Here is a 26,193-nt window from a genome sequence, read left to right as displayed (position 1 = left end):
AGATGAGGAAGCAAGGCACATAATTCATTTTCTGCCTAAGACATAGGATCTAACAAAGTATCTTTGCAATTTAATTAAATTTTTGTATTAGAAAGGCTAGAACTTCCAGCTCTCAGATAATAATGTTAAGTGTAGATGTTTATATGCTAGAACTTGCAAGAAAACAGGCCTCACCCAGGTTATTCACAGGGCAGGTATTTTCACTAAAGCTTTACAATTTTATTTTTTCCAAAACTGAAAATTAAAGCCAATAGTTTTAAGTAAAAAGTTAATTTGCATAACAATTACTGATTGACTAATGATTCCACAGTTAACCCTTAGCCAACCCCTCTTGCCAGAACCACCTGAAATCCACTAAAAATCAATGTAACACATGTCAGCGCTGATGCTGCCCYGTGCAAAACTTGCTGATGAAACCAGGCAGGAGCAACGCTGGAGAAACTCCTTTTAGACTGTTAATGTATTGTGGTTTAACACAATCAGCACTATCAAACTGCTCCTACAGTCCTCATTTACAGATGTTTTGCAGTAATACCTTTTTCAGTATATTTTTTCTTCTGTCATTACTCATGTATTTTGCCTACTGTATAACAAACCAGACTTCCTATTTATGCATTGGAAGTTTCTGAACATGCCAATATTGAAGTCCACAGCAAAAAAACCCTATTATGATTGACATCAATAAGCAAATTAAAAAAAAGTGTAAAAAATGTAAGAAGTGTTTTGTCTTTCAGTATCTGACAGTATTTTAAAGACAATTTGTGAAGTCAATATATGCAATCACACTTTTAGTGAACATGTTGGAATATGGTAATTTGAGGTACTCAGTTTTGAAAGAGGACTCAGATGTCCACATAAATTATGTATACCTTGCATTCTAACAAATCTCTGCTGATTCTATGAAGGTCAGTGCAAAATTATTGAAACAGTAACTTGGATCTGTTCATTCCTCATTTTTTTCTGGAAAATCTAGCTTAAGTTTTGAGATATATTGTTATCTCTATTGTTTTCTGTCATTACACACTTTCAATTTTTTATTTCATCCATTCTGGGTTTTTGGATGGTGGAAAGCATGGTAGTGATTCATATTAAAGAACAATTACCCTACTATTGCATTTGTGAGCTATGTGCCAGGAAACTACAGCTAGAGACTTTTTGCATAGCTGTATTTTATGATTTCATACAAATGCCCTTTAAGAATATCTTGTTAAGGTCAGTCTTATGCTGCTTCTACAGTTATGACTAAATGGCCTAGTAACCAGCCCTGTATAYAGYGTAGTACACAGCTGCCTTGACAGAAGATTCAGTGCATGCTTTTCTCCCCTCAAGAGACTGGGAGAGGTGAGACTCCTCAGTCACGTAGTATGATGACTATCCAGTGGCTTACCATATGTCTACTAACTTTTACTGTGCATTGATGTAGAAGGAGTATTGTCTAGACCAGGCTTTCTTGCTTCACATTAGGTCACTCGGAATTCATCTGAACAGCCTAAAGCATTTGATATCAAACATGACAGTTTTCAACTTAGATCTCTCTCAACTTAAAATTACAAAAATGAAAACCTAGTGCACCTGTGGGATGCAAGTGGGAAAGTAGGAAGAGAAAGTTTTCTCAGGGGGACTTCTCCACCTATTCCACTTTGCTCTCACTAACTTTCTGTAATCCTGCATTCATGCATTCCTCGTGACTGCTCTTATCCAAGCGCTGCTGTTGTGTTGTCTGTGCTGAAGGAGACAAAGGAGTTGTGCTGACAACTTATTTATATGTAAGATGAGTATTAGCGGTCACCAGCACCTACCTAGATCCCATCTGAAAAGAACAAAGGAATAAATGCACTCTTATAAACCAAACCAACCCATGTCTCCTTAATACACTCCTTTGGGTAACAAATATTTCTCATAGCAGGATAAAGGTGTGGTTAGACTTGTTCTAGTGTAAGAATTAAAGAGAGGCCTATCTGTCCTCACAGATACTCTTAATCCTAGTGTTGGAGTTCATCACCTTCTAAATTAAGGCAATATAATGGTCTATGAAACCAGACTATAAACTTTACCACTGAACTGAGTTAGATTCAAAGCAATCTGCAAACAGTTATACTGTGCAAAACTGTTTCACTAAAAAAAAGCATGTATATATATAAAACCATATTTAACAAAATTATTGTTTATTCTTGAATCTTAGTGAATATTTTGGAGGAAACTGGGCTGGAGGGACAGCTCTGGCAGGAGAGAGGAATGGAATATGACATTGATTTTTTCCCCTTTCTTTTATTTTTTTTAAATACTACAAGACTAACTGAGGGGCATTAGTGACTTCAGATAAAGGACTCCATAACTGAAGAAGAGCTAGGAGAGCCTGGCCTCCAAATTACTGCATCTGTAACTACAGCATGGGTCATACTCTTCATGGAATACCCAAGTGCCCAGGTCATCCAGCCCATGTGAATGGAGGACAAGTTAGGTCCCACCCAGTCAGGCTGCACATCCATGTACCAGCTGTGATACACCCCATGCAGTACCCTGCCAAACAGAAATAGAAACAGCCTCTCAGATTGAAGAAATCTAAGTATGGTGAAGAAGCAGACAGTGAAGTGCATGCAAAAGCTATTCTGCACGGGTGTGTGAAGGTTTCACATTGCCCGTTTTGACTAACTTCACATAGCTGCTTGTTGGGCCAACGTGTGATATTTTCTGCATCACAGTCATGGTAATCACATCACAGTGATTTCCCTGAATCTGTAAATAATTTGTTTACACAGAGGTAAAGGGAGACCGAAGGTTTGTGCAGGCCGTGTAGTGGTACTAAGGGAAGTAACCCAGGCTAACTTTTGCAGAGAATAGCTGGTTTACCCAAGTTTCTCCCCCCATCTATGGAAAGACGAAAAAAGCCTCCTCCAGAGTGCAACTAAGGACAGACACCAGAACCTGCCCTGCTCTTTAGGGACACCYCTTTCTGCATATGAGAACAGCTACCTAGAAAGAACAGCTCAAATAAGCTAGAGTTAACATTTGTCAGCATCACTCTTTTCTGCTATGTTACTGGTATGAAGTGTTTACAAAAATGTCACTGGAACCTAATCTTCATGACGCAGATTGTGTTAAATCTTCTGCAAATTTTCACAATAAACTCTTCATGGAACATATGTATATTTAAAACTGACTGCAAAACACTACGTATATTAAGTCTGAGGTTAGTGAACAAAGCACTCTGTTTTCTACAAAGGCTGCTGAGTACAAGTGATCCAGTTCTACAGTTGGTTCAAGCCAATCAAAGGTCAATGACTCAATCAAATGAATTGTTACTGCATCAAAGCTACTCCCTATYTCTAAAATATGGTAACAAGAAATTAATGAGTTAGCAAATAACATGCAATTTAAAAGGTAACTTAAAATTAACACTGCTAGTAGTAAGGAAGGAGTTCAGGCACATTGTTCAAAACAGAACAAATTCCCCACAAAAAGCTATCTTAACTTCTACTACATTATCTGCAGATGTGAAAGAGAATGCTGTTCAAAAATACTKACTAATCCAGCGTCAAGTTTTCCAGAGTATCAGAGTATCCATTGAATACATTACAAATATATGATACTTGTAATACTGTTTCTGCAAGAATTATGCAATTGAAAGCTCTAGTARAGTCCACTTGGGAGTTACATCTCTTCATCTGAATCTCTGAAGCATGAGACAAAATTTCTTTCACAGATGAGAAACCATACCCACAAGGTTAAAAACCTATTTTTCTCAGAGAAGTAAACTCAGTCAAGATTAACGTTGCCCCTCTGTGCTGCAACCATGAAAACAAATCCCACTTCAATACTATGAGCAGCTCTTTGCTACATGCAAAGACTTATCTGCACATACACAGGTACACGTCTGCTTGTCAAACACTGATATTTGCACAGCTAAGGGACAGATGACTTCCCATTTCCTTCATTCCTTTTTKCTGACCAATATTGGTCTTTCTTCCCACTAAAACCAACCTAACTCTGTAACYACTGATGTCTTTTGTAAGAATTGCTATTGATATTCCTCCAAAGGATACGTCAAATATGTAGCTGAGACAGTGAGTGCCAGATGTACCACAACCTGAGGGAGCAGCCTTCTCTTCMCTTAAGCAGAGCAAGCTGTACCCTCACCCTCGCCGTGCTCTCCAAGGTGAAGCTCCAGAAACCCACTCTGAAACTTTCAGAGGCAGATCATCAGCACAGAAAAACAGGTCACTGCCCCAAACATCTTAGGGAACAAATGAAGCTCTCTGTCCTTTCAGCCGAAGGAGWTGCATCCTGTTTATTAACAGACAGAATATTTAACGGTGCCACAAAAGCATAGTTCTGTATTTATGATGGGCTTTTCTTATAGTAACAAAAAAATTCTACCAAAATTAAAGATTTAGCTCAGTACCTCAAATGGTCCAAGATACAGAAACTTCTTTAGTCACATAAGCAAAATTTTCCCCAGTCTTGATAAACACTCACCCTAGTTTACAACCTCATCAGCATCAGTCCAGTCTATCAAATCTCAAACTATAGAACAGTTTTCCTCAAGGTTATCACAACTTTTATTAAAGAATAAACAGCTCTTATAGCACCCTCTTGCTGTTACAAATACACTTCCTACAAAGGGGTTTGGATATTTTGATTAAAAAGAAAGATGTATTTGCTAACAGGTACATTTAAGCAATAAGCACAAACTGAATCCTCCCTTTAAAAGTAGAATGTAATTCATATGTCAGATGAAAAAAAGTCAAAGATGCAGCTTTTAAAAGTGATCTGCTGATAGGGAGTATCATTTGCAGCTCTGTTCATGAGCCACTTCAGGCATTAATGCAGGTAMTTTATCATTTATAATGCAGGTAAAATCATTAATGCAGTGGCATGAGCCACTTCAGGCAGGTAATACTTAYATAGTCAACTTCATCTACAAGAGGTTTATTGTCCTGTCTCTGCAGTGACAACACAACATTGGTAGAAATGCACRATTGGCTACGCGTACTATTGCAAAGCAAAGATTTGCAATCCAGCCCCCTGCTCGCCTAGTTCTGCAGCATGCTACCGCATTTAAACAAAGCAGCTAGCAATAATGTCTCTAGTAAAATTCTTCAGTAGGATGGTGCATATTTCTTGGTGATTAAAAAAGAAAAAAACGCGTTTGTAAATCCAAGGACTGAAACAGTGTCACAAAACACTGACTAATAATGGTTACGTTGAGAGATAATGACAAAAGTACTGCAGAAGTGAGTGGCCTAGGGCAAAGCCCTTTGGAAAAATCTAAAAGCCCAAACAATTTGGCCCCTCAAGACCCTCATTGCAAGGGCAGAGAAGGAAAAAAATAACAACTCTAAAATATGCAAGAGCAATATCAAAGTCAAAAATAGAATATATTCAAGGAACAACATTTTAATGCAGGAGCTATTTTTCAGGTTTATTAATAGTTACAAAAATGATGATTTAGGCAAGATTTTTAGCTCTATATTTCACTCTCATTATGATTTCCTTTATTTGTCTAGCTATCACATGCATGGTATGATAAACACAGCCCAAACAGCTGAGCCTTGACCACATGCCCTCAAATAGTTCTGTCTTGTTGTGGTTCCAGCTAGCCAGAAGTTATTTTCAGCAAAGGTCAAATTCTGGAGTCCATCAGAAAGCAAGCAAAAGTAAAACCCCTGTATTTCTAACTGYCAGTTTTATATCCATTGAAACATTCAAGAGACAATTATTCTAAAAACATATGTGATGAGCAGTTTGAAGTGTCAAGATAAGCACATCCTTAGACATGAATAAATTTGCTCTAGTTCGTTGTCCTTCTCTTGCCTACAGTCACATCCWTATCTAAATCTAGACCCCAATTCAGAAATCAGATTATTCCTCATGCAGATCCTTATGGTCATAGACCTATTTACGAAGATTCAAAGACATCTGGGCTCAAAAGGCATATCTCAAAATCTGCCATATAAATATGAGAAATCAGCTTAATTCTCCATGCTCTGACTTTACTTGCACCTCTGTCAATTATGTGCAAATTCAGCGTGAAGCTTGACTCAACCCCAATTACTCCACTCTGTAAACAASGACTTGGATTTTTGAATTTAATTAAGCCTCAAACATTGCCTAGAAACAAAGTGCTGTATTTACTCTACACAACATGTTCAGAATGATAGTCGAACATCCTAGCTTCTCTTGATAAACATGCTCTGGGTTCAGCTGGCAGTGACTCTGAGAAATGCAGTAGCTGCAATTCCTTGCTTATTCCAGAAGCAAAAGAGGCCACGGCTAGACTGAAATACCAGCAGTTTCATCTCCGGAAATACTGCTCTGCTGGTGCAGAAGTGCCCATGTCAAGCGGGCCAAAGCCCTTAACTGACATTGTTTAGCCCACCAACTGTTACAATTTGTGATTATTTACTTGCCTGGGTTAGACTGAAACTAGAAACCTAGGGTTGCCTATGCYGTTATCTATTTCTTTGCCTGATTGCTTCCCCACATACTAAGGTTTACAGTCAAAACAAGTCTTTTTATTTATTTTTATTATTTTTTTTTTTTTAACTAAGACACTGCAATCTATGGTTAGCAATTCTCTTCCTCTCTGGATCAAAGTAAATGTTTTTGTCATTCCTCGCTTCCACATGGAATAGAAGAATTATACTATAAATAAGCTACACACAAACAGCACCTATGTGAGCACTTAGCAAGTAATAGCAATAGATGCAAGAGAACTGATTAGAAATGTTTTGGCATACCCATATACGAATGGCCAAGCCAGCTACCACAGTCTAAATTAACACAACCTTACATATGGTTTTGTAAATATTGGAGATGTTTTTTTCTTGCACAGAATTTTGAGTTTTTCTTGACTTGTCCACTTGCCCAAAGCAGGACACTGATTTACATGGTTATGGTAAAAATCTTAGTATCGATTATTAGCACAAGTAGTTATCAGTGCTAGCTATCATCACAGCTTCATTATGCTCAGTTTTGTCCAAACAAGTACATACTAATTTTCCTTATTTATCACTTTTACAGAAGTAGATAGAAAGGATGGGCTTTTCCTTAATTGCATATTACTATAAATTTCCAAGAATAATTTATATCATTTGAATCGTTCTACCAGAATCAATGCATTTCCAATGACTTRGAAGCACATTTAGGATATATAAACATCACTGCTCATTATGTGACTTAATGAAATGTTAATTCATGCAATCTTTTTTTTCYCCTCACTTGAGCAAGACAGTTATCACTGTGAGTTTTCAGGCACGAATGTACAAGCGTTAAGTGTTACAGTGCATGCACTTCACACATTGGAATATGAAAGTTATTCACACCTGTTATGAAATTATCCAGTGATAGTATCAGAAGACTAGCTATACATTAAACAGATGTATAAGCTACTCTAATTACAAAAAAAAAAGAGAAGGTTGCACATACAAAGGTTATTTTCAGAAAAATCAATGAATAAAGGAAGTGCCTACATTTCACACAGGAGGCTGCATTCTAACCCTGTTGAGATATATTTTCTATTCACCATTGAACTCAATCCATCACTAATGAGCATGATTACTTGCTTGCATGTAACAATGTAATTTGAACAGATCCATAACAGCACCAAGTGTGAAATTGAAAGGGGAGGAAATTAAAAGTGAAGTATAAAAACTCCATCAGTGCAAAGAATGCAATATCATTCAGCGCCCACTGTGCCAGAATCAGAAGTAATATTTGCAAAGCATCCAGGTTTTAAAATTTACTAAGTGGGCTCATTCCAAATTCATTTTAAAAGCAGCCTTATTTCTATTTGTGCAGAGCATAACACCACGGAAAGTGCATTTTTGACTGTACACAAAAAGCCCAGAAACCTTAAGAGAAATAAATAGAGCATTTTCCAACCAGTCTARTAAACTCCTTTCAATTAAAATGTTGCAGTTTATGCAAAAGCCTAAAGGTTCATACAAGAAAAGGGAGTAACATTTAGAACACACTTACATTACCTATCACCTAGTGTAAATCTCTCCAGACAAGCATTCTGTCCATGCTCTACATCCTATTGATTTTTGTGTCTATTCCTCTTCAAAGACCAGATTATCGCTGAGTTGTGTAATTTACGACCAGGCAGGTAGACAAAGTTTGCAACACTGAATATTCATGAGTATTCTATAAAATAATGTTATAAAATATATATACACACTGTATAAACATTTTGTAACAAGCAGTTCAACCAGCTGGCTCAAAACATTTTAAAAATTTGCATGATTGTGTTTGCTGGCCTAGGAAGGACTTATTCAAAAGATATCAGATTTCCACTGGAAACAGTTGTCCAACTCTTACAAACATTTTGGTCAAGCAAGTACTAAGTCTATTCCATTAAGTGTGAGAAGACTTCAAAAACTGGAGTTGCACTCAAAATTATTTCTTCACGTTCTATCTTGATCCAAGGAGTATAAAGATCCAAAAAATTAATGGAAAGCATGTCCCTTGCCAATCTTCGCATAATTGCTGTATTTCAGCATGAAAAAGCGTTGACAGCTTTTCTTCAAGTACCAATCAGAAGTCAGCTCTTGGTTCATTTCAAGTGTTCTACTCTTCCTTATTCCTACTATGAGTAATTTAATACGTAACCCAAATAAATGTTCCTTGACTTCCCAAATATTTGGTTTTACAAGCAAATGTTTGGCATATCTCATTATAAAACCTAAGTGTTTTAAGTCACTTGGATGAGACTTCCAAGACCACAGGAAGACAGATCAACACCATGCTGACCAGCCACCTGTCACTTAACCATTTTGCTAAGGAGCCACCATGCAAGTCAGCTGCTACAAAGTGATACACCACACAGCTATCTCCAAATAAGTGGATTCATGTTTATCCTATTTACACAAAGGAGAGAAATGCATGTGGGGGGTCAGAATGTAGAAAGCTTTGCCACTAGCACATAAATACTTCACAGGGCATATTTGTAGCATACCTGTACGCTCCAGGAATTCAAATAGGTTTACTTACCTATATTTTTAAGCTTTTAAACTCAGAATTTATTTTTTTATTTTTCTAAATAGGCAGCTCCTGGAGGCACTTTTAAAAATCATCCATGACAAGGCAAAATTAGGAATTCCAATTAAAACAGTGGATTAAACTGCACACTTGTTCAATTTTAATAGAGCATCTTTCACCCCATGCAAAGCCRTTACTTAAAATGCTCAGGATGTAATACTACTACCTACTCCAAGAGACAGCAACAAGAAGCAGTGATTTGGCTTTAACATTCTGCTTTTACAACGCAGGTATGCTTCTGGGAGTCTGCCCACAGATACAATTGGGACATTTTGTGATGGATTTTCCAAGAGCACTCAAAAGCTTAATTCTGCTTCYAGAAATAAAAGTCAATTTCACCACCAATTCTGAGAGGCAGAAGAATAGAGTACTCAAGTAAGTCAGAAAATCCCCAGCCCTTAAGCATCTTTTGGCTTTTTTTATTCTTGTTTTTACAGCTGTGGCCCAAAGTAACAGCTCTACACTCTTGTACTCATCCATTGGACTCTTCAGTTCCAGAGAGCTTTGTTCCATGCATGACCTGAAGAGCAGTAGAAACAAGGTGATTTTACACCATTTGGAAATTCAAAGGACTTCTTACAGCAAGTCCATCCTACTAGTACTTGGCTAAAAATCACTGTGGAAAGAGCAACTAGCTAATTGTACATATTGAGCTATGGAAACTATTAAACAACTACTTCCACTCAGAGCAACCCAGTGTCATCATACTGAAAGACTAAGCATTATCAAAACAGAGGTGCAGCTCACCTTCCAGTTCACTGAGGTCTATCAAGAACCATCACCCAAGTGAAGGAATCCTACACAGGTGCCTCAGGGAGCTCTTCCAAAACAGAAGCTTCCTTCACACAGTAACTTGTGGATCATCCTTCCAGCTTCAAAAGGATGGAGCTGCCATTACATTTGGCATGTTTTGCACAAACAGGGAAGATATGCATGTAGAGAGTCTCCTTTGTAACTGGTTGGCTTTTTGAGCATTAAGTGTTTTTTAAATAAGGAAGAAAAAATCCRACAGTGGAAGTGGTGATTAGCAATCTTATGTGTTGAAGCAGTCTAAGTGTTCAAGCTGACTCCAGTAATAAAAACAGCACAGCTGTTTAGAAGAAACAGTATTAAATATTTAGGGACTTAAGTCACTAGTGAAACATTAATTCTTAAGCCATTACTATACAGAGAMAAATACAGTCTTGCATGTGAACACAAACATGTAATACCCTATGTAAGCCATCTTGAAAATAGATTCAAGCGTACTAAGATGCATGGTTAAGTGCTTATTTAGGAATAGACGGTGTATGAATTCACTTTCTTTAAAGTACTAATGCATAGGTGGCTAAACAAAATTCTCTGTATCTACTGATCATGCAGCTTCATTGTTATCCAATATCTTTTTTTTCAAACACAAACAGAAGTCAAATRACATTGAAAATTCAAGACAGTTTGATGAAAATTAAACTACTGTGTAGTTCACGAGAGAAGCATCTGTTCTCCATTGCCAACTTTTACTTTATTTATTTATTAGAAAAARAACTTTTGAGTTTGCAGAACCTGAAAAATGTTTATCTGAAAAGAAACTCTTTTAGCAAGTCAGTCATCTAAAAACCTGGACATTGTAATTAAAACTTATAACCCACACAAAGATGTTTATGGCTATACMAGAATATTAATGAGTAATTAATTTTACACCCCCCAGCCACTGTAGTAATACAAGAATTGTACGAGTTCCTAGTTCACTTACATTTATCAAAAGATCAGAGCGTAGTCTAAACCAAGGAGACAATTGTCACCTTCTGTTACTGCAGTATGAGCAGACAACCAATGGGCTAAGATGCAACAAAAGCTGTATTCTTCTAAAGCAGCTATGTAAGATACAGAATCACATCACAAACTTGTCCCAGAGCTTTCTATTTCCACCTCAGACTGTACAAGGACAGSTAAGTCCAAGGTAAAAACAACTCAAGGGTCTCTCATAAGCATGCACCTGCTCTCAGCAGCTCCAATTTGGTACATCCCCAACTAAGGCTAATGAAAGGAAGATACACCTGCATGACRCCCTTTCACTCTAATTTCCTCCATCACCACATCTTGCTCACCAGCAAGATCTTGCAATTTTGCTCTAACCTAGAAAAATAATGTAGTTTGAACTTCTTACTCTGGTCTGCTGGTATAACCACRTCGCCTTGGAATTCTGCTCAGAGACTGGAACCCCATGGAGAACAGGTACCGTAAAACCTGCCATTCACAGCAGCAGGGAACGTAGACCACTCAGCAGAAGCGACAGACACATTGTCACTCAACAGTACATTAAATTGACATCTTGTCAATTAAGAAATCTAAACATGCAAGATCCATTGTTTCTCAGAGCAACAGCTCAGTATATTCTGCATACTGTTTGGAAAGCATTTACACTGGTAAGAAGGAAACTGTTTTCTGAAGCACTTTCTGACCAAATGTATTCAGGCAGAAAAGGTTTACAGGTACATTTGTCCCCACYCCTCTTACTAAGCTTATAAAGGCAATAAGGAGGGAGCACGTTTACATGACCTGCACTTCTCTGAGTGAGCCTTTATTCTTCAGACACAAAGAATTACAAGCAACAGCGCTAGGTTGCTCCACACTTACAGGGTTCCCTAGGAGCGTATTAAGTAAAGCAAAAAAAATGCAAAATAAAGTTTATTTTTTTCAATGGTGTATTTGACACCACCTTTGGGAAGTGAACAAAGACACACTGTCAAAGGCAGGAACCTGCACAAAATGTTACTGTTTGTTCCCCATGAATGCAGAGGTATACTTAAGCAAATAAAGAAATTCCACTGCTCTCCTGAGATTTCCTCCCTTTAGCTGAATTAGTGCCAAGTTCACACAGCTCAAGTTTGGGTTGTGTCAGCACGCCAGATACAAGTTTCTGTAAGTAAGGTTGGTTACTCAGTCAAAAATTAAATGCCAGACAAAAACTTGACCTTACTATAGTTACTTTAAAAGATACATTAATTAAATGACCATTGACAGACCATCCTTGGCCTTTAGTTCACACAATTAAAAGCACTACCTTTACTGAAAATATTTGGTAAATATTGTCTATTATGTAGACTAATTTCTTTATTTTTTTTCCTCCTTATATCTTTTGGAATAATTAAAAGATCTCAAATTTCTACATTTCTTCCTCCAAACATATCAGTTGCTTCAGAATTCATACAGTAGTTACCAACATAGTCTTAAATTCTTTTGGAGGCTTCGATTCTTCTGAAGTAAGTCTCAGATGACAAGTCATTCTTTCTACACAAAAACTATCAATTTAAGACAAACATTCACTAGTGTGGTGAAAGGAACTGCACAAATACAAGGACAAGGGACTGAGCCACAGTACTGGGGAAGGGGCCTTAGGTGCGGGAAGACAGGAATTGAAGAGACCTTAACCCAAAAGGGGTGTGAGTTAATTAAAAGTGAGAGGGAAAAGGAGAGGAACTGTCTCATTTGAAGCAGAAAGGATGAAAGTTTGCGAGGCCCTGGAAGTTCCATAGTTTTGAGGGAGGATACCTGCATTTCACTATTAATACCTCCTACTGTAAGGAAGAGCAAGCAAAATTAGATCTAAGATTCCTGTACAGCAGTATACCACATTGATGCAAGCCACTGAACCAGATTTACTGGAAAATGCCTGTGGGGTGTGTGTGTGTGTGTGTGTGTGTTTCTAAGATATACTAAATGAAATTATATATAGACTGTAAAAATTCCTGTGAAATATCTTTTTACACACACACAGAGGCTGGAAAGCCTCCTAGTAAAATTTAAATGATTTGGAAAGCTTCCAAGATTGATCTATTTTTTTTCCTATGAAAATACAATGTAGAACTATTACTTTATATTTAAATGAAGAAACGCTTTTAAAAATCAGACTTTCAACATTTTTTTTGAAGTAAAATGTAAGACTATGGCAAAGCCTAGAAAATAAACTATGCTGAACCAGGGCACATAAAACAAACTGTGGTAAGCCAAAGGACCATGGTGTAGGTGATCCAGTGAACTAAGTATGTATAGGCTGTCATTTGATGCTAGCTGACTATTCAGAAAAGTCACAGCACTGAGCAAAATGTTGATCATTGGAAAGCCTAGAAAATATTCATAAAGGCTTTAATATCTTGCTTTTCAGAGATTTTAATCACAATAAAGAATAAAAATAGAAGGCAGAGGATAAAAMCTTAACTTTTGTTTAGGTTGTAATCAGTTAACACTCCATAAGAAAAGAAAAAAGTTTGTTTGCAGCAGAATGATCAAAACCTGAAAAAACTGTAAAACACACCTAATATCTTTAACAGGAGAAAATTTACAACTATCATATTACCAAATGAAAGACAACTGCTGAGGAGCATGCTTACAGTCCTAATAGGTGCATATGACTAAGAAAAGTCAAGCTGATATGCTGCTGCATCAATAATGAGCTTATTTTACCTGCACAAAATGAAACAAGCAATGAGCCATGGATGAATTGGTGGAAAATCTATTTTTAAACTCTTGGACTTAACACAATATACTTTGTAATATAAAGACTGAAGTTAATTCACTAAATTCAGAACCTCCAAATAGGCAAATGATTTTAAGACAAAGCAATCTTCAGTTTTGCTTTAAAGCTTTTAATAATTTCATTGTAGGAAACTGAGAACAAATACTAGCTAAACAATTTAAGAAATCCACTTAAAGACTTATGCAAAAAAAATAATGGTCTATTTTGAAGAGTTTCAAAAGCCTTTGCAGTTAAGTTTTCACATTTTTAYACAAATAGCATACAGAAGTGGGGTTTATCTGAACACTGCTAGTTAGAAACTCAAGAACATCAGTCATAACATCAGGAAGACAAATCCTTAAGAAAAATATGACTTACCAGATAGACAAGTTTTGCTGTGCCTCAAGTGCAGAGGAAGTGAGAACTTTCAGTATACGTAGATCTTGTTTATTTAGCCCTTTATGAAGGTTTCTCTCCTAGTGAGTTTAACTCACATACAAGAGTCTGCAAGAGAGAAAGGAAGAATCTCAGCTGCCAGCTGTTTCTGTTCTAAGCGCATTTGAGCTATTTTCAGCAGCAATGGGCTTGCCTACAATCAAAATGAAAATGCAGTACTGAAGAACCAAAAGCCATTCAGGTTCTGTCTGATAATCTCATGACTTTTTTTTTTTTTAATGGGTGGGATCTTATCATATCACATACAAGGGCCCCCCAAAAAAAAAAAAAAAAAAAAAAACACACCAGGAAATCCATAGCAGAGAATTTGTTCATTGTCCAAATTCTTATTTAAAGAAACAGAGTACAGAACAAGTACTGTGGATGAAGGAAAGTTTGTTAAAAGCAGGTTTCAGGACTTGAAGACAGCATTATCTGTAGCTCAGGAAAAGAATRACCACAGATATTTGCTTGGAAATTTCACTTTGAGCTCAGTCTTCTCTGAAGATGCTTTGCCTTGTTTACACAAAGAAAGCTTCTGAATTGGAAATACTTCTATTTGCATTTAAGCGCATCCTACCTGTCTAGCATGCACATCTGAGGACAAATTAATTGACTAAGCTTGAAGCCAAGTATCTGTTTCCAGCTTGCATCTAAGTTTCCAATTTCAGCAGCAGTGTTATTTTGGAAGGTTACTGACCTGAAGCTGCTGGCACTGTTGTTTCCCCACCATGATCTCCCTGCTTTCTTTGCCACACCCCCAACCAAAGTACCCTCCCATAATGTNGAAGAAAGAAAAAAAAGGGAAATGTGAAGCATCAATACAAATTAATGATTACAGGAAAAGACCCAACAATCTTTTGGTTAGTACATAAAAGTTAAAATTTCAATGACACAGGTAAGTTAAGCAAGTGGACCAACCATCATTGCTTGACTTCTTGCAGTTTCTTCCACTGCAGGAAGAAACATCCTGGATGCAAAATTCCCTGCTGCAGGGGACAGAGGCACCTGTCTGCCAACATGCTCTCTTGTCTAGAGAGGTTTGTTGCCTGCCAGGGGGCTCAAATACGGGATGTCATGGCGAGACTGCCCAGGCTTGTCCATGTATCAGATTGTTAGTCTCTGTTGCTCTTCCATGTGGGCACTAATGATACCAAGGGCAAATTGGAAACCATCAAACAGGATTTCAGAGCTCTAGGGATAGTGGTCAAGGGTCTGGGAGCCCAGGTCATTTTCTGGAGCCCATGAGCCTATTTTCTGCTCAATCCTGTCAGTGAGGGGGAAGGATGGGAGGAGGAATAGGCAGCTTTTTTTTAAGTTAACAACTGGCTGCACTGTTAGTGTTGGCAACAGRGTTTTCTGTGACCATGGGACCCTGTTTGAAGATCAGCAACTGACAGGGAGAGATGGGATCCACCTCATTGAGGAGGGCATGTGTATCTCTACCAACAGTTTGGCCAGCCTGGTAAGGAGGGTTTTAAACTAGGAAAGATCGGGAAAAGAGGGAGTTTGAGAGACATGGTAGTCAGCAATACGTAACTCAAGTCAGGATGTCTGCAGTGGGTGCATGCGACCAGGGAAGTGCGTATGAGACATGGCTATGGAGGATCCTCTTGCACTCCTCCTGGGAAACCTGCATGCTCAGTTACCTCTCTGAATGTCTGAAACTGAGACAGAAGAAAATACACTAGATGTGGAAGAAAGAGCAGGCCACTTGGGAGGAATATAGGAATGTTGTCAGAATATGCAGGGATGTGATGAGGAAAGCTAAGGCCCATTTGGAATTAAGTCTGTCAAGGGAAGTCAAGGACAACAAGAAGGGCTTCTTCAAATACATCAGTAGCAAAAGGAAGACTAGGCAAAACGTGGGCCTGCTGCTGAATGGGATGGGTGCCCTGGTGATGAAGGATACAGAAAAGGCAGAGTTACTGAATGCCTTCTTTGCTTCAGTCTTTGCTGTTAAGGGGAGCCTTCAGGAATCCCAGAGCCTGGAGACAAGAGAGAGTCTTGAGAAAGGAAGACTTTCCTTTAGTTGAGAAGTACTGAATTAGAGATCTAGGCAAACTTGATGTCCAAAAATCCACGAGCTCCAGYGGGATGCACCCACAAGTGCTGTGGGAGTTGGTGGATGTTATTGCTAAGTTGCTCTCCATCATCTTTGAAAGGTCATGGAGGACAGAAGGGGTGTCTGAGGACTGACAGAAAGCTAATGTCACTCCAGTCTTCAAAAAGGGCAAGAAAGACGACCCAGGAAACTACAGGCTAGTCAGCCTCACCTCCATCCCTGGAAAGGTGATGGAACAGGTTATCCTGGATGTTATCACCAGGCATGTGGAGGAAAAGAAGGTGATCGGGAGTAGCCAGCAGGGATTCACCCAAGCGGAAATCCTGCTTAACCAATCTGACAGCCTTCTATGATGGAATGACTGGCTGGGTAGATGAGGGGAGAGCAGTGGACGTTGTTTACCTTGACTTCAGCAAGGCTTTTGACAGTCTCCCATAACATCCTCCTAGACAAGCTCAGGAAGCGTGGGCTAGACAAGTGGACAGTGAGGTGGATTGAGAACTGGCTGAAAGGCAGAGCTCAGAGGGTCATCATCAGTGGTGCAGAGTCTAGTTGGAGGCCTGTGGCTAGTGGAGTCCCCCAGGGCTCAGTACTGGCTCCCATCCTGTTCAACTTCCTTCATCAATGACCTGGATGAGGGGACAGAGTGCCTCCTCAGCAAGTTTGCTGATGATACCAAGCTGGGAGGAGTGGCTCACTCAGCACCTGAGGGCTGTGCTGCCATTCAGAGAGACCCGGACAGGCTGGAGAGTTGGGTGGAGAGGAACCTCATGAAGTTCAACAAGGGCAAGTGCAGGGTCCTGCACCAGTATAGGCTGGGGGCTGACCTACTGGAAAGCAGCTCTGCAGAGAAGGACCTGGAAGTGCTGGTGGACAAGTTGACTATGAGCCAGCAATGTGCCCCTGTGGCCAGGAAGCCCAATGGTATCCTGGGTTGCATTAGGAAGACGGTTGCCAGCAGGTTGAGGGAGGTGATCCTGCCCCTCTACTCAGCTCTGGTGAGGCCTCATCTTGAGTACTGCATCCAGTTCTGGGCTCCCCAGTACAAGAGAGACATGGAGCTACTGGAGAGAGTCCAGTGTAGGGCTACAAAGACAATCAGGAGACTGAAGCACCTCTCTTACTAGAAAAGGTGCGAAAGCTGGGCCTGTTTAGCCTGGCGAAGAGAAGACTGAGAAGGGATCTTATCAAGGTCTACAAATACCTTCAGGGAGGGTTTCAAGAGGATTGGGCCAGTGCTGCCAAGTTATAAGACAAGAGGTAACAGGCACAAACAGAAACACAGGCAGTTCCATCCACATTCRAGGAAAAGCTTCTTCACTGTGAGAGTGACAGAGCCCTGGAGCGAGTTGGCCAGGGAGGTTGTGGAGTCTCCTTCTTTGGAGATACTCAAAACCTGCCTGGACAYGATCCTGTACAATGTGCTCTAGGTGACCCTGCTCGAGCAGGGAGGTTGGACTAGATGATCTCCAAAGCTCCTTTCCAATCTCAACCATCCTGTGATGTCCTCTATAAACCTGAACAGTTGTGACAGGCAAAGTTGTTTCATCAAAACAACTCTTCATGTACATCCATGTTGCTAAGTACTGCCACCAAGACTGTTACTGTTCTTAAAAGGAAAAGTTAAGAGATTCAAAGTTATTCTCTACTCAGAACCTAGAAAACAGGCTGGTGTGGTAAAATTATGAAATGTTTCACTATATATTACATTCTCATTCACAATGTTAAAAATGAGCAGAAATAATACTTGTTCAAGACTCAAAAACATTAGCCAAAGTTCACTCATAACAAAAAAACTGCCAAGTGTGCAAACAAAACACAGATTCTTTTTGTATTAGCTTGAAAAAAATACCTATTTGACCCCAACCATTGTTAGTGTGCTGTAGTTAAAAGCAACCATAACAAAATCCACAACAWCACAAACACTAAATACCAACTCATCAAATTAATCACTGTTGCTGCTTTATTCTAAATGTTAGTTTAGAACTATTATTTCACCACAAAACCTGTTCACAGAAGTTAACAAGCCCTGTTTATATTTAACTAAGACATAGGAATGAAGTGATTTAAATGCTCCAAGAGCTTATATATTGTAGGCAACTTAACAAATGTATAAAATAAATGAGATCTGTATCTGCCAAAACACTGAAGTGTCAGATGCTATATTACGTTATTATACATAATGCTTTTGTTTCATGGTTACAAGCCAAATCAACAGACACCTGATCAAATGCTAATACTAGGTAAACATGAATATAGAAGAATGTATTAAAATTCTGATTAGCAATATTGATTTACTACCAATACAGCGATGCACGATGCTTTGCAATTCAGTATTTTTTTTTCTGAAGCATTTTCTCAGAAGATAGTCATTCTCTTCACTAAGTACCTTGATTTATCACCAGAGCTTAATTCATTTGGGCACTTAATTTTTACATCCTCTCTGCAACTGATTTTGTGTAAATTACAGCTTCCCTATTACTTTTGATAGCATTTATTAAACTTGTTCAAAAGTTTTGGCAYATACTAGGATTTCCACAAACTGCTGGATAGAAATCTGATAGTCATTATCTATGAGAAACATTACGTGTCATAAATATCACGTATACCAGCAGGCCACCTCAAAGAGAAATCTTATTATCTGTGYGTATTAGTAAAACAGATAAACTACCAAGACTGCTGCCTGATACTTTTCTGAGAATGATACTCATACTTCCCTTTTCATGGCTATCAGTAACACCAAATTCAAACATGTAATTTCTTTAGCAGCACTCTACATAACCGAAGGTTGCTATTAACCAAGTCAAACACRAAGAAGCAGCGTACAATACATGCTGCTAATGCAGGCATCTGGTTCAAGTCTCCATGAGCTTCATGACTGCATACTACTGGACAGAGCTCTGATACACCWGAATAAAGGGTCCTGATAGATGAAAGGTATGGAGTACTGTCCAGGATGCTTATAGACAGAAGAATTGTGTACTTTCTCCACTGTGGACGTTCATAAGGAAATCTTGACCTTCCCTAGGCTTAACCTTTCCACTGCAGCTGAGTCACTGAAGCTTCAAGCGCAGTGGCTGAAACKGTATTCTTTTGTGAAGTACATTTCAAGCCATGCAGATGAACTCTTTCCACTTGATTGTACTGTGTGTAATTACTTTGCTCTTTATATTATTCTATACAGATTTTTATTTAGGTCTTACTGTAGTAATAGAATACCTTCCAGTAACAGGATGATGTGTTTAGGTCACTGCATATTAATTGTGCCAGAAAAAAAACACAAGGAGTATGTCATTATAGATAATTTTTTTTGAAGTAACATTCTTGAATGTATTTAAAATTAAGGAATGAAAAAAACATGCTGTGCATTGGTAGTAGTTTCTTGTTTAAGAGACTTCATTCTATGGTCTAGAACTGACAATTTCATTTCTGAAATAACTTTTCTCCAAATATGGGAAAATTCAACAGAAGTATAGGAGTGAACATTTTGCTCTGTACTTCAGCTCGTCTTGCAGATGTCTTAGGCCTGCATCATCCTGAAAGATCTTACAAATAAGAATGAACTTGTTTTCAATGTCTTGGATGTGCTTTCAGCAGCCCCCACTACTAAGAAATCAGTGATGAGTAACTACAGCTATCCTCCTTGAGTGGATGGAATATCCTAGTTACCCAGAGGCTACATAGAGCAATACTTGGAGTCATTCCTACATAATTTAACCCGAGACACAAATTAACCGAACTGTACTGCCAGAGATGGCTATCAGGCCCATTTATTAYATTGTAAATCCAAAGGATGAAAAGAAATTGATGTTACTGAAGAGTAACCTCATCTCATTTCCAAATTCAGCCAGATGTTAGAATTTTAGGTTTGCCATATGGCATGAGTTGTATTTGGCATTCATCTGCACTCAGTAATGGACGGACTCAGGAGTAAAAGGGTGACAATGGTCAAAAGTTGATCAGAACACATACCTAAAGGGCTATTTCTTCAGAGCTGATTTGAAGTTCATTTTTGGCGAAATGGAATATTTTGCAGTAAGTAATGCTTCAGACCTACCTGACACCAACTGTTTATGACTATCTAGTAAAGGTCATTCTTTGCTGCTCAACTTATGCTTCTTTTTTTCTTATTAATAAATTGGCATCTACCAGTAGGTGTTGGCATAGATATCCTGTTGTAGCTTTCCCATAAATGAGAGCTTTAGTTTATTACATAAATTTTAAGAAAAGAGTAAAAATTTACCTCAGTTCCTTTCTCCTGCGCAGAAGTTCCTAGGACCTCTGGCTAACCACAAAACTTAAGTCTTCACTAGACACACCAAGATAAGAAGCAAGTCTTGGCACTGACTAAAAGTTATGATAAAATTCACCAAGTACAAGAGTCAATAGCAGGCTGAGGATTAACTATGAAGTAGGAAAGCACTGCAGACAGCTTTCTACTATACGAATAATTCTCTCTTCTATCATTAAATGCACTTGGCATTCTAGCCAAGTCACCTCTGATTAGAGTGAGCCTCTATCTCACAACCCATGCCTCAGTTAATTTTTAAGCTACAGCCGTTACATGAGGTTACTATATACACCAAGTATAACAGTGACCACAAATGCGTATACAGTTTTCATTTAGCTGGACACACATACAAAGGTGGTCTGCGAAATTTCCAGACTATCATATGAAACAAGAAGTCCAAAAAGCCTACAATAGTAAAAATTCCATACAAGCAACAAATCCTGTACTCTTCCCATCCTCTACYGCAGCTCTGCTTGAGTTGCATACTGATACAAGTAGAACATCTGTTCAAAAATAAGCTAATGCAAGCCCTCAGTATGCAGAATTCAGCCCTGAATAAAGTGAAGGCACCCAAGTTATTGTGCTAGTTACACTTGCTACTTTTTATTTCCTTTAGGATTAACAAAGGAAAGTTACATCAACTATCCACAGTGAAAATGTTAAACTAGGCAAGTCGTCTCAGCACACGAAAGGTACACATCTGTCTTCTGCAAACAACTTTTGAGACTGGTACCTGAAGCAGACGGATTACTCCTCCTCTGTAGAGATATTTTGTAAAGATTAGTGAGGCTAGTGGCTGCCAAGAACTTGACAACTTGAGCAAAACATGTTTCAAGTAATTGAAGCTACTGGTTGACTGAAGCAGTCTAGCTCTTATGTACATTTGGGCCAGCATACCCAAGAGCAGAATCTTTATTCAGGACATTTCAAAAAGCAGGAAATTTTCTACATCCCTCAGGTACAATGAATTGCAACCTGCATGGATATTGCAGAGCTGACACATCAGAGCACTTGACAACTGATATCATGAATATAGCATGATTGTAAGTTTAACGAAGCCATAAACTATGTAGCAAATAAGTACATTAAAACATTAGGAATCTCTGAAGTCTGAAGGGAAATCACACACACTTCAAAAGAGTGAAAATATTATCTAGAGGTTTATATCACATTTTGGTCATCTGTTGTAATCTACCTCCAACAATTGTGCCAATTTCATTTAACTGACCACAAGCCGCATTACTACTCTAAAATGGTGGAAAAAAAGCCATGGTCATTGCAGCTCTCACTGTTAAACTGGGCCAAGAGAATGATACGCCTCCTAAGAACATTATTTTGCTGTTAAAGTACCTTGCTCTGTTTGAAGAACAAACAGTTAAAAGTATATGGGGAAATAAATATGAAAGGCCTTTTTTTTTTTTTAAGGAAATAGAAAACAGGCAGCTATTGTTTGTCTTGTTCTCAATAAACACTGATAGTCAATTGTTTCAAGAACTTTGTATAAGGTCACTGTTTTTTAGACTCATTTTCTGCTAGAATTGTACTCAGCTATTGTGTGGGGTGGTTTGTTGGTTGGTTTTTCTTTCAACTATGGCACATAAGACTTTAACCTCAGATAAGCAAGGATGATAAACCTGCAAAGCTCATCATAATTTATGAGCCCTAATGACTTGTTTTGGTGGACTAACTGCTCAAAGGGATTTTTGTGCCCAYATCCAAAGTTACAATTTTTAAAATCCTCATTTAGCTATGCCAACTTCCAAAGAGTCCATCTTTTAACAATAAAATTACCAGGTCTCTAAAATTCTCCTGTGGACCAAGCAAGTGGTATCTCACCTTGGTAATGCCATTTTGGTGATAGCTGTCACTTACAAAATTGGRTTTTTAATCAACTTTGCCTTAGAGTCACAAGCAGCCATTACGCATCACAAACAGTGGAAGATGGTGTTAACCTACTACTCTTTTCTTACTGATGATCTTTGAAACACCTGCCAMAGGTACTGTAGATCTGGACTGATCCTCCAGAAGGATTTACTTACAGTCKCTTGCACCTTGCTGGAAYAGAAYGCTAACCATCAAGCTATAGTGTAATCATTCAGAGGCACTGTCCCATGTTTCACGGAGTAATTATAGACTTCATGTGTCATGTAGAGCAAGAGCCAGGCCCTCTTTAGCTTAGTRCTTAAGAGTACTCACCTGGAAGGGAGCACCTTCCCATCCTTCAATTACTATGAAATATTAACACTCGATCAGCAAGCACTGCCATTCCTAGGCTATGGGACCACGTAGCATGGCTGCCCTCTCAACCTCAAGCCAGTCGTTCCATGCAAAGCAGAACTGACTCGCACAAGAAACTTGGGAGTCCCAATTCTCTCCTTCCATTTCACAATATTTTTTATTACATAGCAACACAAAGCCTAATACCACTCTGTTCTTAGTTAAATCACCAGATTACAGCCAGTCTTACACCTCCACACAATGTACTAAGAGGAATTTAAGCTTCCCAATTAACACAGTGGTTTTTCAGACAAATTGCTAAGCTGTCAATTTAATACAGACAAAATAAGGGTCCTACATGAAAAATGGTTTGTAATTTTACTAATCAGAGAAGTCTAACATTTATTGCTACTCAGAGTATAGCTAGAGGGCAGATAATAGCAGACCCACCACAACTGGAGCTTTCAGGCACTGAACCCTGGGGAGAAGGGAATGACACTTGTCAACTCAACTGAGTACGAAAAGCTCTCACTAGAAGGCAAACAAACAACAGGCAAAAGTAGAGTTAAGAATCATTTTTCCTTGACTACTACTTTAGTCAATTGTATTCATTCTATTACTCTAAGTCACTTAACTGAAAACACAAATGCAAAGCTTTGAAAACTTCCAGCTATAAGTAGATAACACTTCAGCCTTTTAGAATATAAGCTATACTCAGAGTTTTATATTTTTCTGATGTGCTTTTTAAGAAAGTTGAGCTCAAAGGCAAAACGTGGTTTTCGGCAAGATGCAGCATTTGGATTTCCTATTTTTGATCAAAACACAGAAAAATAAGGTCACAGAAATGATTTAAAAGTCAAGCAAGCTCACTGAGACATATACTTGCCTCAGTGATTTAACTCAGGCTGCTCTTCACACTGTTTCAGAGTCATGACAGTCATCAATCCATCAGGCTGCAAGGAAGGTACTTATCTGAAGAGCTCAGGTACATGCAACTATTGGACTCATGCCATTTGCAGCTATACTGCCTCCACCTTGGCTCACCTTTGGGCTCCTTCCTGATTTTAAAAAAAGAAAAAAAAAAGTGCTGCCAAAATGTCTTGGCCTATCAAGCTGGCTCCTGTTCCCAAGAAGGCCTCCAAGAAAGCTGTTACCATAGCCTGAAAATACAAGCATAGCAGGAAGAACAGCCTGAAACAGGTCCATCCCTGGCATCTTCACCAGAGAATGGGCATTGTAAATGCCTTTTGTGAATCACATCATCGGATGCATCACTGGAAAAGCGTGGCACTTCACAAGGAGTGCTTTACCATCATTTCCTGGAATGTGGAGACTGCTGCACACTGTCTGCTGCCCAACGAACTGGCCGAGCATGCCGTGTCTAAGGACACTGAGACTCTCAATCAAATACAGAACCTCCAAGTTACCAGAKTATGGCAAAACTTCAAGCAAACATGAACTCTCCTGCCAGACCATGTTTGTGCTCAAGACTACGCAGTTGTATGCCTTGGCATGTAACAGGCTGGTTATTCAGGAAGGACTGGAAAACAGTCTGGCTAAATAATAAGCTATGGCATCTGGTGAGAAGTAGCAACCACTCTGACTTTATCAGAAGCAATTCTGCAATATTAGAAGCAGCAGATCAAATCCCCTATGATCTGGTGTGCCAGCTCATCCATTAAACTCAGGTGAGAGCTACGACTGAATCGCAGTGGAAAGGATCCCTAGGTCATCACATCTGCTTGCTGAACAGCAAAGTCAACAGTAAGCATATAGCTCCTGACAGATGTTAGATCAGCGTGTTTCTGAAGGCGTTCAGCAACAGAGATAGCCAAACTTCTTTAGACACTCCAGAACTTAGTTATTCTTAGCACTACAAGTTTTTCCTAGGTCTAACTGAAATTTCTTTCACTGTAATTTAAGCTCCAGATGTAGCAGTTTGGGTTATTCAGGTGCTCAGAACCAAGCTGAATTCCCAAACATACACAACACCATGACATAGGACCAGAGCTGCCCAGTTCTCAGCATTGAGGTAGGTACATAAGACTCCTCTACATTGCATAGCAAAGACTGCACAGCAAGTTAGAGGGCCTGCCGGGTAGCTACAGTTATCACCAAGATTTAACCAGAAGAAAACAATAAAGGAAGTAATATGACAAAAGACATTAAACTAGGATCCATTGCCCCAAATTTCTTACAGAATTGAGCATCTAAATCATCTTATCCAAGAACACAGCCAAGTCATTGCTTTCTTGGAAGGYGGTATGAGAATCCCCTCTGGCCACTGCACAGGTGTCTCTCACCTTTGAGCTTTTCATAAGCTCACACTGGCATGTCAGCTTGTGGCCTCATGCAATTGGCCAGCATAGACTTAATTTATAGAGTTAGGCCTGCACAATCAGAACCAAAGATAACAAATTAGCCACAGATAAGTTCAAATACTTTAAGACTGCAAGATCCTAAATGAAAAGTAAGTATGATAGGGTCAATGTACATCTTAGCTAGAAATATCAGGTTTCAAGGCTTTCTGAAAATGAGTACATCTCCCAGAACAGGCTTTAACAYCTACCAAATTGCTGGTGATTCCTGGAAAGATGCAGACGATTTCATGTTTTCCTTCCCATCCGCGTGTAAATAGATAAATTTAAGGACTCAACACACAGATTCACCTGTAATTAGTCAAAATATTATGATCACAGGACCCACACAGCTTATTACTGCTRCATCAGAGCATGCTCATACTTCCCTTGAAAGACCAAAGCTGCATTATCTTATTCACTGCATACATTGGGCTTGAAATTGTACAATGAAGTGTTTCACGTCCCAGAGAATTTTCATCCGATCTTTTGCTTGACATCCCAATTACAGTACTACGGAGATTATCTGGGGTGTCATTACAGTCATAACTTTGAGGAGAGAGAAGCTATGCAAGTACATTAGAAAAGGGGAATGACACAGCAGGAAGTTGCTAAATTATATTTCTTTTTGGTGACAAGTGACCTGTCCAAACTCYTCCTGTAGCATGACTAGCAGTAAGGAAAATTCCATACCATTCCCAAAGCAGAAAACTGTTCCTTTGCCATCCGGTTCTCTTTATTCCTTAAAATAATAATTTCTGCAGGCAGAGATATGACAGTTCCTCAGGCTAGYAGGATGGAATGAAAGGAAAATTTGGCTCCTAGGAATATTTGATTTTAGCAAAATGCTAAAAACCGCTAAAAATCCTCCTAACTAAATTAGCCTTAACCCACGAGGAGGATGACTCAGGAAGTCAGGGCTGAGCTTTTGTTTATTTTGCTTTCTTGTTAACAGAAGCATATCAAATATGTAGTCATTTATCATGTATTGCTTCAACTGTTGCTAAGTAAGAATGAGAAATCTTCTATGGATTTTGTTTGCCATTTGTGTTCCCTACAGTACCATTAATTGTAAAACAGACTTTACTCTTTTGAAACATTTGTTTAAACTATATTCTTGCTTTCCTTGGCTGGGGAGTGATAAGCTGATGTTTCATGTGAATAAGGCAACACAGGATGTTAAAGCTGTATTGCCAGTGAGCTGTTCTACATTGATTTATTTGCAAGACAGAACTATTTTCAGCTAACAAAGCTAGATCCTTGTTTAAGTGCCAGGTACAATGATAACTGT

General features: G+C 38.8%; 1 long non-coding RNA gene across 1 annotated transcript in view; it reads right to left on the bottom strand.

Moving 5' to 3' along the window:
* Positions 1-26,193, bottom strand: part of LOC146592227 (uncharacterized) — an 82,599-nt gene that overhangs the window by 43,304 nt on the left and 13,102 nt on the right. Inside the window, exon 2 of the long non-coding RNA XR_014896621.1 lies at positions 13,916-14,041. This is a non-coding gene — a long non-coding RNA (uncharacterized LOC146592227). The remainder of the gene's footprint in view (positions 1-13,915; positions 14,042-26,193) is intronic.

This window comes from Rhea americana, unplaced genomic scaffold (assembly GCF_003343005.1).
Source record: "Rhea americana isolate MKP2758 unplaced genomic scaffold, rheAme1 scaffold_34, whole genome shotgun sequence".
Lineage (NCBI taxonomy): Eukaryota > Metazoa > Chordata > Aves > Rheiformes > Rheidae > Rhea > Rhea americana.
This window is presented reverse-complemented; position numbering and strand designations above follow the sequence as displayed.